The sequence below is a fragment of the Hyla sarda genome, chromosome 6, assembly GCF_029499605.1.
Source record: "Hyla sarda isolate aHylSar1 chromosome 6, aHylSar1.hap1, whole genome shotgun sequence".
In the NCBI taxonomy this organism is placed as follows: domain Eukaryota; kingdom Metazoa; phylum Chordata; class Amphibia; order Anura; family Hylidae; genus Hyla; species Hyla sarda.
Window position 1 is genome coordinate 113,737,193 of NC_079194.1, and position 15,250 is coordinate 113,752,442.

Genomic DNA, 15,250 nt, shown 5'->3' on the forward strand with positions numbered 1-15,250 from the left:
CTTACCTATCCACTTTACTGCATGCTATTTTTTTGTATGTATTGTTTGTGGCACTATAGATTGGGCAAGGTAAAGAGGGTGCTAGAAAAGTGCAGAGCCTAAGATCTTTGTCTGGAATGTTCTGCTGACAGGAGTTGAGGCTTTAAGAAATCATCTGGGCCAGTTCGCTACCCTTGAGAAAAGCCTGTATACACCAATGACTGCACTATATGAATATATGAGGGGCGTGGAAATAAAAAAAAAAAAACTACTTGTCCCTCAAGAAAATCCACTTGTCCTGGTAGATAAAATAATTTCAACCAAAGTAGTCTGATCCACCCCACTAGACCACCAGGGATGGATATAAGATCCCTTTAGACACTGCTGTCAACTTAGACAGCGGTGATCTAATGGTTTAATAGCGGCCACGGTGATAGCAGCATGCCAGGATATTAGCAGCAGGAGAGCTGTAGCTAGCTCCTTTTATGGCCGAGGCAAGCCCAGAAAATTGTACCCCCCATCTGACCTCTATAACTCCAATTTTTCCATATACAGGGATGTATGAGGGTAATCTTAGATGCCGTGATCCGTAGTTTTTATCGGAACCATTTATTATCAGAACTTTTATTACGAAAGGGGCTTATTCACATATATATACGCACTTCTTAAAATATTTTAATCACTATTCTTCTTAGGGACTTATATATGGAGTCTTTTGATTGGAAAACACTGAACAGCGCTGTGTTAGTGGGGGGGGGGTCTGCTTCTCCAGTTTATGTGCTGCATTTTACTTAGTCTAATTTATGTGTCATTACTTTGCATTTAGTTAGTAGATAACTACAACTCTCAGCATGCCCTGATACAGCCTATGGTTGTGTGGGTGTTGCAGCATGTTGCACTGTATAGTAGGACAGTTAAGGTTATTGTGTAACATGCTGGGAGTTTTAGTTTTGGTTTGTGTCAGCTGCAGAGCCATAGGCTGTGTCAAGGAATACTGGGAATTGCAGTTAGTAACTACAACACCCAGCATGCCCTGATATAGCCTATGGATCTGCAGCTGACCCGAACCAAAACTACAACTCCCAGCATGTTGCACTTTATAGTTCTACAGTTTAGGTTACGGTGGAACATACTGGAAGTTGTAGTTTTGGTTCGGGCGTGTTTGCGTGCATCCGTGGGTGAGTATGAAGGGGTGGGATTCTGGTGGTGCAATTTAGTGCGTGTGGCCAGAAGCCACTAAAAATAAATAAAAAAATTAGATAGCCCAACTGGCAGCAGCACTTGTCAGTCCGCCCCTGTACAAAAACATACATGCATACACATATCATACATACACATATACATACACCGGCCACTGCCCCCTATATTATACATTACATAAATCATACATAGACACATCACACATACACCTGCCCCTCTACATCATACATTACATACACACATCACACATATACCATATACACATCACACATACACTCTCACCATACATATACACCGTACATATGCACACATCATACATACACCTGCTGCTGCCCCCCTACATCATACATTACATCAACACATCACACATCATATATACACATCACACATACACTCTCACCATACATGTACACCGTACATATGCACACATCATACATACACCTGCTGCTGCCCCCCCTACATCATACATTACATACACACATCACACATCATATATACACATCACACATACACTCTCACCATACATATACACCGTACATATGCATACATCATACATACAACCTACTGCTGCCCCCCTACATCATACATTACATACACACATCACACATCATATATACACATCACACATACACTCTCACCATACATGTACACCGTACATATGCACACATCATACATACACCTGCTGCTGCCCCCCTACATCATACATTACATCAACACATCACACATCATATATACACATCACACATACACTCTCACCATACATGTACACCGTACATATGCACACATCATACATACACCTGCTGCTGCCCCCCCTACATCATACATTACATACACACATCACACATCATATATACACATCACACATACACTCTCACCATACATATACACCGTACATATGCATACATCATACATACAACCTACTGCTGCCCCCCTACATCATACATTACATACACACATCACACATCATATATACACATCACACATACACTCTCACCATACATATACACCGTACATATGCACACATCATACATACACCTACTGCGGCCCCCCCCTCACATCATACATTACATAGACACATCACACATAGACACATCATACATACACAGACAACATACACACATCATATATACACATGACACATCACACCATACATATGCACACATCATACATACACCCGTCGCTGATACACCTCCCCTAATCATACATTACATACATATATAAGCACCCTCCCGCTGCCTGCATGCTCGGCCTCCTCACCTGGCCTGTGTGAGGTGAAATCCTCAGCTTGTGCAGTGCAGTATGTCTCCTTCACACACACGTCCTCTCCCCACCCCTACTCTGTGGTTTCCCCCGTGAAAACTTGAAACCTCCCCGTGATAAGTGAGGTCCTGTGTAGACAGAGCAGGGGAGGGGGGAGGAGCTGTGTACGTCCTCATTCTGCCCTGTCTTCTTGTATTATGCACAGCTGCGCTCTCTATCCTCCAGGAGGGGGGTGAGGGGGCGTGGCTTAATCATCTCCTGCAGACCGTCCTCGGGCTCTGCCCTCGCTCCTCCCCGCTCTAGCTTCGGCAAACTTCGGAGAGCGGAGGGGGGGGGCGGATCCCCTCACACCGGCTGGGGGGGCTCTGAGTAGCGCCCCCCGGCTACTGAAATCAGCTGGGGGCCACTGTGAGGTGAGATGGGTTCGGAAATCTAACCTCACACCGCCGCCCCCTCCATACACCCTGAGCGCCGGTGTGAGGTACAGACTTGCATCCGCTCCTGCGCCTCACACCGGCATTAAAGAAAAATAAGGGGGAAGTCGGTCTGTCCCTGCTTGCCCGATACAGGGCTAAATCTATGAACAATTCACCTGCCTGGCGCCCGAAACTACATGTCCCGGGCGTCGGGCGATAGGATTTCCACATCCCTGAATATACTTAGACACAGAGCACCTAGTAGCCTGCATTGACTGATAGACTGTCACATATGGGCAGGAAACAGTGAAGCCCTAACTCACCCACAGCCGCTGTCCCTATCTATTGTCGCTGTCCCTATCTATTATCTCTGGTCTCATCCCCTAAAATGAAGAGAATGAGAAAAAGTTGTGCACCATGGAGGGGGCTCTCAGGTGCTTTTATATTTTGGAATGACAGGTACCATTTAATCAATAAGTTATACAGTATGTGCCCCACATTGTTTTATTAAAAATAATCTAGCCCATTCTGCACAAAACAAATCATTATACAGCTACATCAAGGTTTATGGCTTTGGTGGATTCTACTATTATAATTATCAGATGGCACATTATCCAGTATTGGACATTTATTCATATTACCAGTAGGTGGTGCTAGCGATTAGAAGCGTTATGTGGTTGATCTCACGCTTAATATTTTCCTAATGCTGTAGTTTCTCCCCTATGACAGGCTCAAAACCTAAACACTACATTCCTCACATAGTTTCAGAATAACCCAAACATATATGGGAGCTTTAGGACAATGGTTTATAGAAGTATAGAGATTGGGTGAAGAAAACCATTACATCTCAGCTGTAATGATCTATAGTGTCTGTAGGCTTGCTGACTTGTTGCTTCCACCAATTGTGGTTGGTAAATCCACAGTAACTGAATGCCTAGGATAAACATACAGCATAACTATAGTAAGAAAAAAAAAAAAAAAGGACATTATATAAGGGCAGGCTAGATGGATGGTGGTCTTTTTCTGCCGACAATCTTCTCTGTTCCTAAAACAATTGCTAGAACTGAACTGGGAATTTATATTCTGGATGCAGTGCAGTAAACTTTGGGGCAAAAACGTATTATTACTTAAGCTGTTTAACCTATTAAAGGAGTTACCCAACATAAGTAATTAAGTGTCATACATTAATGAACATGTTTACCAAGGATCTGTGCTTGTGTTCGTGGTGAATGGCCATGTCCTGTGTCCCCAATCACACTACTGGCTTGTTTTAAGGAACTGGCTACTTCCTGTTTCTGTGGCCTCCCTCAGACTACAATCCCCAGGATCCTTTGTTTCAAGGAGGGAGGTGACATATTTCCCTCCTACACATCGGACAACCCACCCATGGCAGCACAGAACAACCTGACACACAAGCTGTGAATCTGTGTGATGATGAATGCACGGACATGTGTGCTGGAAATGTCATCAGGGCGCTGGCTTTACACACAACAGACACTACAAACAAAACAGTCAAGACTCCTTTTAGCACCTGATTTGTGATGTATTGTATCTGGCGACACAGCAAGCTGGGAAAGGTCCGAGACAACACTCATGTTGTAGACTACAGAAAATGAACTTGGGGGGGTAGACAAAAAAATTCTATACCAGCCACCAAACACAAGTGAAGTATATTAGTAACTAGTCTAACTTTGCTGCCCCTGTCTTACATTAAAAGAACCAAATATCCCAGAATACCCCTTAAATGATCACTGATCAAATGGTGGAAATTGCATATAGAGTGGGTTCACAAGCTGAGTCCTCTATATATGTGGCGGGTGTCAGCTGAATATTATCGCTGCATACTGCGATTAATAGCGATCAAGACATGCAGAGAGGGACCTGACAGGTGCTGCACCTGTCAAGGGTCTAATTGGCACCTCTGAAACCCAATCACGGTGTGCCAATCTCTTCTTGTACAGTCTGCCTCAGGCAGGCTGTATTAGACTATTAACGAAACAAAATGTAGAAACAGGGCTCAGTGCTGGGAGCCTGGGCCCTGATTGTCAATCAAACCAGGACTTGGAAATGAAGCAGGTAAATGTTACAGCCTGGAGCACTTCATGGGCTAAGAAACGTTCCGGAACAAGTGTCATGGATCCCCAATAGCAGCGGCGGATCCCCATTAGCAACAGCGGCCGGTCAGCCCCTGTGTACCATGCAGCTCCTTGCCATATCGGCTTTTTACAGAATTAAAGCATAAAAAAGTAATCTGCAGGCAAAACCATATGGAACTTCAATGTCTCTCTAGAAAATGTTTGATCCTGACAAGAGGCAGGATCATAATTGTAATAAAGACCCCATGGTCTCTATTTAATGCAAAAGAAAGACACCACCCCCCTCCCACACACACCAACAAACACTATCATAGGTTTATCATATACCTTTACAGTACTGTGATAAATGTCAGGACCACTGTGAAAATTGTTGTATCACTTTCCCTATGTACAGTTGATGAGTCACTGAATATTTCAGGAGTTGGAGAGAAGTAGGTCAACAAATGTTAATTATGATAATTACCCAGTGCTGTATAATTATTCTAGATGTTAAACATCTAATCTCAGGGCTCTTATATCTCCAGTATTAGCAGGAGGAGTCTGTGAATGTGAAAGGATTGGGTTCATCTATGTAAGTCTCTATAGACTGATTTTCATAAAGAATTCATGAGTTAAAGGAGTACTGTGGTGCAGGGACACTTATCTCCTATATAAAGGATAGGGGATAAGTGTCTGATCGGGGGGGGTCTACCACTGGGCCCCCTTGCAATTTCCTGCACTGCACCGCTCTCCCTGAGCATGCCAACCTCCGCACCAGGCAACGGTCTACATACCCCATCCATGTATCTCTATGGGAGAACCGGAGATAAAGCTTTCAGGTATCTCCAGCTCTCCCATAGAGAAACATGGAGGGGACTTGTTGGCTGTCGCTTTGTGCTCCGTTCTCTTCATTGCCTTGAAACAATTCCACATTTCCATTTATGTACATTCGGGCATATGCACCCCCTTATTCGCTTGCTAGTTCAACCGGTTTTCTGGTGTGTCTTTACAATGGCGCTTTAAACACCCCAATTCTTTTAGTAATGTTTAATCTTTATCACACACCCCTACACTTGATTAATTCTTTTTGAACATTTCCATAAATTGTATGTACTGTATTTATTTATGGATATATTTTTCACTGTATATCCTTATGGCATTATAAATATGGATCATTTCCATGTGCGTATTGATGACACAAGCACTGTTCACTATATAATCTTGTATATTACTATGTTGTATGCATTTCCAGCCATGCATGTCATAGACTATAGGCTATCTTCCCTGTCTGACATGGAGTGATAATCTCTAGTAGACCTTAGCTGCTAGGGACTTTTGGTAAGTCTTATGATCAGGTTTGGATTTCATAGAATGAAAGGCAGGTTGGTAGTTGGGGTCTTTCATTACACTTCCTGGGCCATTCCAAATTTTAAGACAAGCCCAGAGCCGCACAGGTGCTGGACTCAGATCATCATCTGGCCCTAAATCTAAACTATAGCTGGGACTCAGGTTACCTTGAGAGGTGGCGAGGTGCTGACCTCTCTAGGGGCAATTGTCAGTGTGTCAGGTGGCCAGCAGTAGACCAAGTGTATAGTAAGGACAAAATAAATGTTTAGTTAGTGCTGAACAAGCAGGTTTTATTTTGCGTCACTGTCTCAGACTGCTGTTTACTTCCGCTTACCCATCTTTACCGAGCTAATCTCCCACAGCACTCTGATTAGTCTATGGATACACAGGCCCATACACAGCAAGTTGCTTTGCAGTGTGTGCTCTGATACCTTTCTAGCATAGCCAGTATAAAATAGTTAAAGGGGTAGTCCACTGGAAATTTTTAAACCATCTTTTTAAATTGATTTAAGTTGATTTAAAGAAATGTTTTTTTCCACTGGAGTACCCCTTTAAGCAAGTTGAGCTACAGTGGCTGATTGTGTGATTGGACCAGTTAGTTTTTGCACCATGTCTCTTTTCCTTAGATCCTTACTTTGCCCATTTTTTTTCTGCTTGCAAGACAATACAAACTTACTGTTAACTTGTTGTCTAATATAGCTGAAATGCCCATAAGGGGAATAGGAATCGCAGTGCATGACAGTAGTGCCTTTAGCAAATTTTATTCTGTTCACGGTATTATTATGGTCTGGCTGAACCCCATATATCCTCCTGTGGTCCTTGCATCTTTTATGATTGTTCTGAGAGTTCTTGACCCCAGGGTACACTATGGTGTGGTGTCTGGGTTCTTGTGTACTCGTCATGGCTTGTTTGAATAAATCAATCCAGACACAAAGGTAAACTTAAAACAGGAATGATCTTTACTTGAAAGTCCACTGTGCACGCCAATACAATACACACTCCTTACAGCACAGGGCAATGAGGGGTTTTACAATTTTTAAGCTGGATGTATGAGGTTTGGACACAGTTCCCTAAAGGAGCTTTAGGCGCATAGAAACTGTAGAAAAGGTGTGGGACATACACAGACCAGTTTAGGTACACACCATTGAGGAGGGGTTTCACAGTTTAGCTCACTGTGATGAATGTTTAGAAGAGTTTTACTCATGGTTAGCTGCGTTAATGTTTCTTATCACAGGGAGAAAGAGTCTTGTGGGAACAGAAGAGCACTTGTACAGCTTCTTTCTCTTCTGGCATTAAGACGAATCTCCCTCTTAAAGTAGGAACATGACTGTAAGAACAGATACACTCTCAGCATGTACTGGAGACAGTTCTTGCATGACACACCTCCTAAATGCCAGCATTGCCCTGATTCACCGAAACCGACCCAGAGCTGACTTGACTTGCACCAGGGGAACTTCTGTGGAAGAGCGAAAGCTAGGCCAAATCTCTGGCCAGGCCAGAACTAGAATACTTACTAGCCAAACTAGGGAGAGCAGGTTTGACTTGGGAGACTCTTTCCTTAGAACATTCTAGTGGCTTCTAGAACAGAAGCCTGTGTAAGGGAATGTCATGTAAACCAAACTTTGTGTATCTTTACATATTTCAACGTCACCATGAGCCAAATGTAAAAATTTTTCTGTATGAAAGGAGCTTCCAAATTTATAAAGCTCTATTACGGTGTCACGATGCCGGCTGGCAGGTAGTGGATCCTCTGTGCCAGAGAGGGATTGGCGTGGACCGTGCTAGTGGACCGGTTCTAAGCCACTACTGGTTTTCACCAGAGCCCGCCGCAAAGCGGGATGGTCTTGCTGCGGCGGTAGTGACCAGGTCGTATCCACTAGCAACGGCTCACCTCTCTGGCTGCTGAAGATAGGCGCGGTACAAGGGAGTAGGCAAAAGCAAGGTCGGACGTAGCAGAAGGTCGGGGCAGGCAGCAAGGATCGTAGTCAGGGGCAACGGCAGAAGGTCTGGAAACACAGGCAAGGAACACACAAGGAACGCTTTCACTGGCACTAAGGCAACAAGATCCGGCAAGGGAGTGCAGGGGAAGTGAGGTGATATAGGGAAGTGCACAGGTGAACACACTAATTGGGACCACTGCGCCAATCAGCGGCGCAGTGGCCCTTTAAATCGCAGAGACCCGGCGCGCGCGTGCCCTAGGGAGCGGGGCCGCGCGCGCCGGGACAGAACAGACGGAGAGCGAGTCAGGTAGGGGAGCCGGGGTGCGCATCGCGAGCGGGCGCTACCCGCATCGCGAATCGCATCCCGGCTGGCAGCGGAATCGCAGCGCCCCGGGTCAGAGGACGTGACCGGAGCGCTGCCGCGGGGAGAGTGAAGCGAGCGCTCCGGGGAGGAGCGGGGACCCGGAGCGCTCGGCGTAACAGTACCCCCCCCCTTGGGTCTCCCCCTCTTCTTAGAGCCTGAGAATCTGAGGAGCAGACTTTTGTCTAGGATGTTGTCCTCAGGTTCCCAGGATCTCTCTTCAGGACCACAACCCTCCCAGTCCACTAAAAAAAAATTTTTCCCTCTGACCTTTTTGGCAGCTAAAATTTCTTTGACCGAGAAGATGTCCGAGGAGCCAGAAACAGGAGTGGGAGGAACAGATTTGGGAGAAAAACGGTTGAGGATGAGTGGTTTGAGAAGAGAGACGTGAAAGGCATTAGGGATACGAAGAGAGGGAGGAAGAAGAAGTTTATAAGAGACAGGATTAATTTGACACAAAATTTTGAAAGGACCAAGATAGCGTGGTCCCAACTTGTAGCTAGGGACACGGAAGCGGACATATTTAGCGGAGAGCCATACCTTGTCTCCAGGGGAAAAAACGGGGGGAGCTCTTCTTTTCTTATCCGCGAACTTCTTCATGCGTGATGAAGCCTGTAAGAGAGAATTTTGGGTCTCTCTCCATATGATGGAAAGGTCACGAGAAATTTCATCCACAGCGGGCAGACCAGAGGGCAAGGGAGTAGGGAGGGGGGGAAGAGGGTGACGGCCGTACACCACGAAAAATGGGGATTTGGAGGAAGACTCAGAGACCCTGAAGTTATACGAGAATTCGGCCCATGGGAGGAGATCTGCCCAGTCATCCTGGCGGGAGGAAACAAAATGTCGCAAATAATCACCCAAGATCTGGTTAATCCTTTCTACTTGTCCATTGGACTGGGGATGATATGCAGAAGAAAAATTTAATTTAATCTTGAGTTGTTTACAGAGAGCCCTCCAGAATTTAGACACGAATTGGACGCCTCTATCCGAGACAATCTGCGTAGGCAACCCGTGAAGACGAAAAATGTGTACAAAAAATTGTTTAGCCAACTGAGGCGCAGAAGGAAGACCAGGAAGAGGGATGAAATGTGCCATTTTGGAGAATCGATCAACGACCACCCAAATAACAGTGTTGCCACGGGAAGGGGGTAAATCAGTAATAAAATCCATACCAATCAGAGACCAAGGCTGTTCGGGGACAGGCAGAGGATGAAGAAAACCAGCGGGCTTCTGGCGAGGAGTCTTATCCCGGGCACAGATAGTGCAGGCTCGCACAAAGTCCACAACATCCGTCTCCAGAGTCGGCCACCAATAGAAGCGGGAGATGAGTTGCACAGATTTCTTGATACCCGCATGACCTGCGAGATGGGAGGAGTGACCCCATTTGAGGATTCCGAGGCGTTGGCGAGGAGAAACAAAGGTCTTTCCTGGAGGAGTCTGCCTGATGGAGGCAGGAGAAGTGGAGATCAGGCAGTCAGGTGGAATGATGTGTTGTGGAGAGAGTTCAACTTCTGAGGCATCCGAGGAACGAGAGAGAGCATCGGCCCTAATGTTCTTATCGGCAGGACGAAAGTGAATCTCAAAATTAAATCGGGCAAAGAACAGAGACCACCGGGCCTGGCGAGGATTCAGCCGTTGGGCAGACTGGAGGTAGGAGAGGTTCTTGTGGTCGGTGTAGATAATAACAGGAGAACTTGATCCCTCCAGCAGATGCCTCCATTCCTCAAGTGCTAATTTAATGGCTAGAAGCTCTCGATCCCCGATGGAGTAGTTCCTCTCCGCTGGAGAGAAGGTCCTAGAGAAAAAACCACAAGTGACAGCATGCCCGGAAGAATTTTTTTGTAGAAGAACAGCTCCAGCTCCCACTGAGGAGGCATCAACCTCCAATAGGAAGGGTTTGGAAGGGTCAGGTCTGGAGAGGACGGGAGCCGAAGAAAAGGCAGACTTGAGTCGTTTAAAGGCGTCTTCTGCTTGAGGAGGCCAGGACTTGGGATCAGCATTTTTTTTGGTTAAAGCCACGATAGGAGCCACAATGGTAGAAAAATGTGGAATAAATTGCCTGTAATAATTGGCGAACCCCAAAAAGCGTTGGATAGCACGGAGTCCGGAGGGGCGTGGCCAATCTAAGACGGCAGAGAGTTTGTCTGGATCCATCTGTAGTCCCTGGCCAGAGACCAAATATCCTAGAAAAGGAAGAGATTGGCATTCAAACAGACATTTCTCAATTTTGGCATAGAGTTGGTTGTCACGAAGTCTCTGAAGAACCATACGGACATGCTGGCGGTGTTCTTCTAGATTGGCAGAAAAAATTAGGATATCGTCCAGATATACAACAACACAGGAGTATAACAGATCACGAAAAATTTCATTGACAAAGTCTTGGAAGACGGCAGGGGCGTTGCACAGTCCAAAGGGCATGACCAGATACTCAAAGTGTCCATCTCTGGTGTTAAATGCCGTTTTCCACTCGTCCCCCTCTCTGATGCGGATGAGGTTATAGGCGCCTCTTAAGTCCAATTTAGTGAAGATGTGGGCACCTTGGAGGCGATCAAAGAGTTCAGAGATGAGGGGTAAGGGGTAGCGGTTCTTAACCGTGATTTTATTAAGACCGCGGTAGTCAATGCAAGGACGTAGGGAGCCATCTTTTTTGGACACAAAGAAAAATCCGGCTCCGGCAGGAGAGGAGGATTTACGGATAAAGCCCTTTTTTAGATTCTCCTGGACGTATTCGGACATGGCAAGAGTCTCTGGGGCAGAGAGAGGATAAATTCTGCCCCGGGGTGGAGTAGTGCCCGGGAGGAGGTCGATAGGGCAATCATAAGGCCTGTGAGGAGGTAGAGTCTCAGCTTGTTTTTTGCAGAAAACATCCGCGAAGTCCATATAGGCCTTAGGGAGACCGGTTACTGGAGGAACCACAGAGTTACGGCAAGGGTTACTGGGAACCGGTTTTAGACAGTTCTTGGAACAAGAGGACCCCCAACTCTTGATCTCACCAGTGGACCAATCCAGGGTAGGGGAATGAAGTTGAAGCCAGGGAAGTCCAAGGAGAATTTCCGAGGTGCAATTGGGGAGGACCAAAAGTTCAATCCTCTCATGATGAGATCCGATGCTCATAAGAAGGGGCTCCGTGCGGAAACGTATGGTACAGTCCAATCTTTCATTATTTACACAATTGATGTAGAGGGGTCTGGCGAGACTGGTCACCGGGATGTTGAACCTGTTGACGAGAGAGGCCAAAATAAAATTTCCTGCAGATCCTGAGTCCAAGAAGGCCACTGTAGAGAAGGAGAAGGCAGAGGCAGACATCCGCACAGGCACAGTAAGACGTGGAGAAGCAGAGTAGACATCAAGGACTGTCTCACCTTTGTGCGGAGTCAGCGTACGTCTTTCCAGGCGGGGAGGACGGATAGGACAATCTCTTAGGAAGTGTTCGGTACTAGCACAGTACAGGCAGAGGTTCTCCATACGGCGTCGTGTCCTCTCTTGAGGTGTCAGGCGAGACCGGTCGACCTGCATAGCCTCCACGGCGGGAGGCACAGGAACAGATTGCAGGGGACCAGAGGAGAGAGGAGCCGAGGAGGAGAAACGCCTCGTGCGAACAGAGTCCATATCTTGGCGGAGTTCCTGACGCCTTTCGGAAAAACGCATGTCAATGCGAGTGGCTAGGTGAATAAGTTCATGTAGATTAGCAGGAATTTCTCGTGCGGCCAGAACATCTTTAATGTTGCTGGATAGGCCTTTTTTGAAGGTCGCGCAGAGGGCCTCATTATTCCAGGACAATTCTGAAGCAAGCGTACGGAATTGTACGGCATACTCGCCAACGGAAGAATTACCCTGGACCAGGTTCAACAGGGCAGTCTCAGCAGAAGAGGCTCGGGCAGGTTCCTCAAAGACACTTCGGATTTCCGAGAAGAAGGAGTGTACAGAGGCAGTGACGGGGTCATTGCGGTCCCAGAGCGGTGTGGCCCATGACAGGGCTTTTCCGGACAGAAGGCTGACTACGAAAGCCACCTTAGACCTTTCAGTGGGAAACAGGTCCGACATCATCTCCAGATGCAGGGAACATTGGGAAAGAAAGCCACGGCAAAACTTAGAGTCCCCATCAAATTTATCCGGCAAGGATAAGCGTATCCCAGGAGCGGCCACTCGCTGCGGAGGAGGTGCAGGAGCTGGCGGAGGAGATGACTGCTGAAGCTGTGGTAGTAACTGTTGTAGCATAACGGTCAGTTGAGACAGCTGTTGGCCTTGTTGCGCTATCTGTTGAGACTGCTGGGCGACCCCCGTGGTGAGGTCAGCGACAACTGGCAGAGGAACTTCAGCGGGATCCATGGCCGGATCTACTGTCACGATGCCGGCTGGCAGGTAGTGGATCCTCTGTGCCAGAGAGGGATTGGCGTGGACCGTGCTAGTGGACCGGTTCTAAGCCACTACTGGTTTTCACCAGAGCCCGCCGCAAAGCGGGATGGTCTTGCTGCGGCGGTAGTGACCAGGTCGTATCCACTAGCAACGGCTCACCTCTCTGGCTGCTGAAGATAGGCGCGGTACAAGGGAGTAGGCAAAAGCAAGGTCGGACGTAGCAGAAGGTCGGGGCAGGCAGCAAGGATCGTAGTCAGGGGCAACGGCAGAAGGTCTGGAAACACAGGCAAGGAACACACAAGGAACGCTTTCACTGGCACTAAGGCAACAAGATCCGGCAAGGGAGTGCAGGGGAAGTGAGGTGATATAGGGAAGTGCACAGGTGAACACACTAATTGGGACCACTGCGCCAATCAGCGGCGCAGTGGCCCTTTAAATCGCAGAGACCCGGCGCGCGCGCGCCCTAGGGAGCGGGGCCGCGCGCGCCGGGACAGAACAGACGGAGAGCGAGTCAGGTAGGGGAGCCGGGGTGCGCATCGCGAGCGGGCGCTACCCGCATCGCGAATCGCATCCCGGCTGGCAGCGGAATCGCAGCGCCCCGGGTCAGAGGACGTGACCGGAGCGCTGCCGCGGGGAGAGTGAAGCGAGCGCTCCGGGGAGGAGCGGGGACCCGGAGCGCTCGGCGTAACATACGGTATAATGTTAATTTGCACCATAAATCGGTTCTTTGCCAGGGTTGCCAACCATCTGTAAATTTTTTGGTAGTCTTTAAAAATAGGGGGCCTTTTTTCTATATCCATGAAAAAAATAGTGTCTGTAATTTTTATTAGACTGTTGGTGCTTTTTTTTTATTTTTTATTCCATATTCTTTATTATAAATTTATAATATTACATACATAATTCAAAGAACAAGCATACCCCTGACCCCCTCCCTTCCTGTCCCCTTACCCTCTCCCCCACATTACCCACTACCAGCTAGGTTGTCTCCTCCAAATTGTCTCCATTCATTTCCTATCATTGGACCATTTTTTTCCCCTCTGTAGTAAATAACTTCATATCTTCTCATCTCTTCTATTGCACTCTGCCATTCGCGACTGGATGGTGCCTCCGGAGCAAACCATCTCCTAAGAATTCTCCTAGTATTTTTGCCATTCCAAAAGTTTTTATAATAACCCAATTCCTAACCTGCTCCCTCAATCCAATCCCCAGGATAGCTGTTCTAATATCAAACTTTAACTTTATCCCCAACCTTTCTTCTACTCTCCTATATACCTCTACCCACAACTTATTTACTACAGGGCAAGCCCACACCAATGTGACATTTTGGACATTTTGAGTCCTCTCTCATCCCTATCCTATGTAGGAATAGAGGCGTGTACTGTTGGCCTATGGGCCAATTTTATCAGCGAGATTCTGTGGTTCATATTTAAAGAGGAACATGCAATGTTGGTAAAAACCTCCTTCCACTTCTCTATTCCTACCTAACCTACCTCATGAGACCATTTTTCTCTACATTTTGGGCCAAATTTTTCCAGACTGTTGGTACTTTACATTGTCTTATCATTTCACTGCTTAGAGTAAAGGCTGGTAATATATTTATACCACTATTTTGACCTATAGACATTTACTAATTTATTATCTGTATGATTCATGAAGTTTTTTCCAGTAACTAAATTCATGATGGAGCTAATGCAAAAAAACTGAATTGGGCACTTCATCTGTCCCTAAGCGTTTTGATATGAGGCCCTGCTACTCATAGTATTTTCTGTGGGGCACAAAGCCACATCTCCTAACTTCTGCTAAGAGTAAAGAGGGACAAGCCACACCAATAACCACACCCCTAACAGCGCCTGCACATGTGGAATAAGAATACCTCTTTAACAGCAATAATGTTGTTAGAACCTTCTAAGCAGGTGACAGAATGACAACAACCACCATCATTACCGCACCAAAGTATATACCGTATATACTCGAGTATAAGCCGAGTTTTTCAGCACGATTTTTCGTGCTGAAAACGCCCCCCTCGGCTTATACTCGAGTGATCTCTCTGCCTGTCAATCCCTTTCAGTGGTCTTCAACCTGCGGACCTCTAGATGTTGCAAAACTGCAACTCCCAGCATGCCCGGACAGCCATCGGCTGTCTGGGCATGCTGGGAGTTGTAGTTTTGAAACATCTGGAGCTCCGCAGGTTGAAGACCACTGCGGCCTTCGTCATCATTCAGACCCCCCTTTACTTTTCTACTCACCTCCCCTCGGTGGGAAGGAAGGGTGAGCTGGTCCGGGCCATTTATGCTGCAGGGACCGTCCGGTGGGGAG